Consider the following 6,237-nt stretch of genomic DNA (forward strand, 5'->3'; position numbering starts at 1 on the left):
GTGAATGAATACCTCATACAATTTGATAAGGTATTTATAGCCGAATGATGAAGGAAGGATGATTGGGGCAGCTGTCCTCTTCTAGAAGATCTCTGATAACCGTCTGGACACGTGTCCTCTTGTGATAGGTTGAGCTATACGTCTCATGTGTATGGGTATAACAACCTGGACATGCGTCACCAAATGATAGGACGGATTGCACCCTGGCCATGTGCACGGTTATAACAACCTGGCCAGGTGTCCTTTATTCATTGGTTAATATGTTATGTGTTTCCCAAGTTAGAATCGTAAACCTTCTTCTAGAGAATACTTGAGTGATGACAGCTGTCCTACTAGCATTGCCTTCCGGTTGTTTAGGCGGACAGATGTCTTGTCCTGCGGATGACTTTTGAGGATGCCAGGATGCTTCAGCGTGTGTTATGAGGACGTTCCTCCTCATTCGTGACGTGCGGGTGACCTGAGTGTCCCGCGGGTGGTTTATAAGAGGGTTCTCTATGACCCACTGGTAGTATTTAAGGGTATTTGGGTCTTTTTGGTACCCTACCTCTACAAGTCCCCCCAGTCCAGTGTTTCTTCCACGTGAAGTCTTTGTGCGGGTGGAATTCTGGACTTAATGTATGTTGGGGATTTTTGTTGTTCGGAGGTTAGGTAAAAAATATCTTTTGTTGTATGGATAATCATGAAAAGGGGACAAGTTGACCACTCGCAGGCGCGTGAACAGATGATGGAACGTTTTTGACGGCTGTCACTGTACCCGATTGTGCAGTTTTTTCTCTTTTTCGAATTTCCCGCCTGACGTGTAAGTCACTGGTTGGGTAATGTTTTTCTCTTTCTACTGTTCATGTCCCATCGCATTAATTGCGATGAGTATAAATAGGGAGAGGCTTCTTCTTTTTGAAGTTTTATCACTCTTTTCGTCTGATTATCTTCTTAATTCTTTTTTAACTTTCCATATATCTTCCTTTCAATCCATTATAATGTCGAACGCACAGACTGAAGTTGATGAGATAGAAATTGCATGGGACTATTCAGAGTATGAAAAATTGCTGGAAACGTATGGTATTCCACCCGAGTGGGAACCAGAGTTTCCTTCCATTGGATCTATAGCCAGTTTCCCACCGCCTGGGAAAATGGCTTTGTATGCCGATTATTTTGTTCATGGGAATTTTCGTCTTCCTATAACAAAATTTTTAGAGAGAATTCTGACCGCTTATGGAATTCATTTATCTCAACTACACCCGCGTGCTATGATGCGAATTCTCCATTATGAATTTGTATGTATAGCACGTGATATGGTTCTCCACATAGATCGATTTCCAGTGTTTTACCGTCTTACTAACCGTAATGGTTGGTATACATGTCAAGGGTTTTCTGATCGAAGCCTTGGGTATGAAGTTGAAAAGTTGTCCGTCGACTGGCGTAACAAGTTTTACTGGATATCTGAGGATGTGGTGCCCCTTGCCATGATTCACCGTCCAGTGAATGCAGCTCTTCGGGACGTTGTCATATCCGCTCATGAGGGTCGTGAATGGTATCGTGTACTTACATGGAGCCCTCACCTATGCGTGCTTTACCGGAAGAAGCTTTGGTGTGGGCGGGCATGAGCCGGTTGTGGCCGACGGAGTTTATGGAACCCATTTTTGCAGATCTGCATGAACGTAAGTTTCTTTGTACTGTCTCTTCTCTTTTTTAAATATTCTGATGATTAAGTTTCTATCTTTTCAGGTCGAAGCTACATGTTCAATGTTCTTTTTGGAGACAGGGGTTGTGTCCGCAAGAGTATCCGCGAGGCTGGGAACCAACCCATACTTGACAAGACTAAGTCTCAATTTTTGTTTCCTAAGAAGGTTCGGGCTGAACCTGTAATTTCCAACGCCACCTTTGAAACATGTGCGTATGTTCTAAACCCTCCTCCTCTTACTGCCGTTACTTCCGACGGAACGATTGCCATCTTATCATCAAGTGATGATGATGGAGATGTTTCTCAGTTTTCCGCTTCGAAAGAGGAAGAAAACTCTGATGAGGGTGCTTCTGAATTTTCCTCTGTCTCGTCTTTGTTAGCAGAATTGGAGAGAAAGAGAGCTTTTGTAGCTTCTCAGATGGATCGCCCAAATGTGAAGGCTGCGGATACTGAGGTGGGGCCATCGAAGAAAAAACGGAAAGTGCACCATCCTAAGAAGCCGCATTACAGCCTTGCTGACCGCATTGACACTGTTGAAGGTACGTATAACTTTGGTGTTACACTGTAATTTTTTTTATGAGTGTTTTAGCTAAGTACAACTTTGTTGTGTAGATCCGTTGATCTTTAGTGAGGATATTTCGGAGAGGCTATCTACACCAACTCCCCAAACTAAAAAACCACCACCCCCTTCTCCTAAGGAAGATGCTGAGACTGAGTTGACTACTCCGCCGAGTGGCCCTAATGTAGAGCCTTCAACTGAAACTGTTGCGGGAGATAGGGTGCCAACTCCGCCAGCTGATATTTCAACGGAGGAAGCTAATATCTAGTCAAAAACTGATACTCGCTTCGACTATCTGTTCAGGCTGGGGGTGGTACTGGTGGTCAGCAGGACAGTCCTGCTGTTAATGAAGAAAATGTTAGAAATGTGGAGTCTCCTCCTCCACAACAACCTTTTTCAACCCCAGCTCGCCTTAAACCTTCAGGTTCCCGTTATTACGGTGATACAGGCTTGGGAGACAAACATGAGCTGTTTGTTCCTCCATGGGGTATTACTAACGTATCCCGGTTTTCCCAAGCTAGGACTTGAATGGATTTCGTTGAACATTGTACACCACCCGCTGAGATGGCATATCAAAGTTACCTTTCCCGCCATGATCTTCACACAAATGTGGTTTATCATCTGGCTAATGCTTTGGCTGGTAGCCAGGAAGTCTTAAGTGAATGGCGTACTTTAAGTGGGAAAGTGGAGGAAGCTCATCGGGCAACTGAGGTTGCGAAGAAGGAGGCTGAGGAGCATCGCCTTGCTGCCCAAACCGCCAAATGGAAACAATCTGATGCGAAAATCGCCCTGAAGGCCGAGCAAGATCGTAATGCTGATGCGGCGCGTCGATGGAAAGAAGCTTGTGAAAAGCAAAATTCCTTTCTTGAGGCTGCTCGAGCTAAAACTCAGAGGGAAAGAGATGAATTGGCTCGTGCTCAAGAAGCTAATTCTTCATTAGAGAATCAAGTGGCCCTACAAGGCGAACGGATTCATGACCTTGAAGCGGAGCTAAAGTTGCAGAAGGAGCAGGCCAGACTTAAGGATCAAAGTGCTGCTGAAATTCAGACTGCTTATGATTCTCTCCTTCAAGCCCATGAGGAAGCTACTGCGGAAGCTAAGGAGTTCCGAGCGCGGGCGGAACGTGCGGAACAGGACCGCCAATGGTTCCTTACTCGAGGCGTTGATGCTGTAAGTTAATCTTTATTACTTGTTATTTTACTTTCACTTTTTGATACTGGGAACTTATGTTTTCGTCTTAATAGGTTGTCCGCCATATCTAAAGAGGTAAGGAGCTGAATGACAGCTTTGCCAATGCGATGGCTGCTTCTTTCTCACTTGGGCGTGTTGTGGGCTTTCATGAAGGGATGAAGTACGCCCAGAGTAACCGCACATTCAAAGATCATCCGCTCTATGGCGTAAACGTCAAACAAGGTCGTGTCAACCGGGTTAAGGAACATGACACTTTAGTCTTCCCCTTACAAGATGTGCTTCCAGAATTCGCTTCCGCATATGACGGCGTACAACTTTTGAAGACTTATCTTGGGGAAGACTCTGAGGATGACTCTTCCGAAGACACGTCGTTGAAGGCTCCGGAAGGCCCATCGGCTTCAAATCCTTAGGATAAGCTTAGATGTTTTGTATCTTGTAAATTTTTCTTTTCCTTCTTGTAATTACTTTTTGGATAATTAATGAGGAAGGTTTCTTTTGTCTTTTGTGGATATTATATTCTTTTGATGAAAATATATTTAGGAAATGTTTTTGATATTTTATATCTCTTGAGAAGATATTTCTGAAATCTTCGACTTTTTGAAGTATTTGAAAGTTTGGATAACTATGATGACGTGGCAGAGAGAGAAACTTATTGAGGACAACTGATAAGACGTTCATGACACCTTTGACAGCTTGTTTTCATCATCTTGAATTTCCCGCCTGACGTGTCTGTCATTTGGCGGTCCGCGGTTTCTCTCTCTTCTAGCAATTTATGAATCGCATTAATTGTGATGGGTATAAATACAACCCTTGTGGTTTCCATTTAAACTTTATCACTTTCATATTTCTTCAAACACTTGAGGCCTTTTAACCTTCTCCAAAATTTCTTCGTCTTTCTGAGATTTCTTTTAACCTTTCTGATATAGAAATGGCTAAAGAGAAAAAGAGTACCCCTTCTATCGGTGAACTTACCGTCTGCCTTAAGGAAGAAGATTATAATGACGTCGTCAACGTGTACGGATTGGCGACGGAGTGGGAGCCGGAACGTCCTGCTAGTGGTTCTATTGCCACTAGCCCTCCTCCGAATTAAATGGCTGTATACGTAGACCATTTCACAACGGGGAACTTCCGGATTCCAGTTACTAAGTTTGTCCAATCGATCTTGACATCTTACGGAATTCATCTTTCACAGATCCATCCCTTCGGGATGTTGAGGGTTCGACACTTCGAATTCTGTTGCCAAACTCATTACCTTGAACCCACCGTTGGCATGTTTGCCGTTTTTTACAAAATGACATTTCGCGATGGGTGGTACAGTTTTGCAACCATCGAGAAGAGGATCATAGGCACGGAGTGGCTCCGTGGCCTTCATGGTTGGAAGCCAAAGTTTTTCTGGATCCGGAAGGACGTTATCCCTTTCCGGATGACTAAACGCAAGGCGGACACTCCTCCGCCTGTTGTTCCTGCGGTCGCTCATGAAGGTCTTTCATGGTTTAAGACCCTGATGTCTACTCCTTCTCCCGTGCGTCCTATTCACGAAGGCGCAATGGTGAGTGCAAAGATGAGTCGATTGTGGCCATTCCCCACATTGGAGCCATATTATGAGAAAACTGATAAGAGTGAGTTTGTTTATAGCCTCCGTCTCTTTCTTAATATGAATAATTTCTGACTTTACATATTTGTGCAGGTGAAGGTTCTGCCTTCAATACCTTGTTGGACAAGGAAGGGGGCATGATGGTGTGACGTCCGATTGATCCAAAAGATGGTTCCTTTCTGGATCGGACGAGCGACAACTTTTTGTTCCCTACTGCTCTTCGTCCGGAGCCATTGGTCTCTGAACCAATGTATGCCCAAGGTGAGAAGTATGTTGAAGATTGCATCCAGAAAGGTGAGGGCGTTTTGAAACCCAAACCTGTGACTGCTCTTACTTCTAGCGGAATGATTGTGCTCTTCTCGTCTAGCGAGGAGTCATCATTTTGCGAAGAAGTTTATTCAACTGATGCTAATAAAGCTGTGAGCTCAACTGCAGGTCTTACCCGTCAACGAGCCACGATTAATCAGTCAACAGGCCATGATAACGTTGATGTTACTGCGGAAGTTGAGGATCCAGAACCTGATGACGCTACTGCTGAGGGTAAACGTCTGGTTGTTGACGTGGGTGTTTCCAAGGCGGCGGGTAAGCGCAAGGTTAATCCTGTGAAGATTGCCTTAAAGAAGAAAAAATCCAAGAAAACAACTTCTTCCGCCTTGGAAGCCCGTTTAGAGCAACTTGATGCGGAGGACCCTTCTCTAGGTATGTAAATTTTATCTCTACTCTTTATTTATTTTGAGTTGGAGAATTTCTAACCCATTGTTAACACTTTTCAGTGAACCTGGATAACCTTTCTGAGGGTATTTCTGGTTTGAAGGATTCACCTCTTTGTCCGCCACCACCGTCTCCTAACACTGTTGAAAATCCAGTAGTTGTGGCGGATGATTCCCCACTGAAGAAGTAGGGGGTGACACAACTGAACATACTACGGTGTCACCCTCTCATAATGTTTACCGCTTCAGGGATCAAGGGGGCGTGAGCACATTTCCATATGCTTCCCCGACTTCTCCCTCTCCTGGGGAGGAAGATCCCACCCCGCACCAGCCTAACTGGTCCTTGCGTCGGGATTCAACATTCCGTGACGTGGACACATGTTTTGAATTTCTGGGGGAGTGTCTTCCTCATGTGAAAAGGAGAGACGTCGCCTTAGTATTCACCAATAATTACTAAACTCTCATTCTTATTATTTGGCGAATACTATGTCCACTACTCATG

This window comes from Bidens hawaiensis, unplaced genomic scaffold, assembly GCF_021521415.1.
Source record: "Bidens hawaiensis isolate Kalapana, Puna unplaced genomic scaffold, B.hawaiensis_p1.1 tig00018422_1, whole genome shotgun sequence".
Taxonomy (NCBI): Eukaryota; Viridiplantae; Streptophyta; class Magnoliopsida; order Asterales; family Asteraceae; genus Bidens; species Bidens hawaiensis.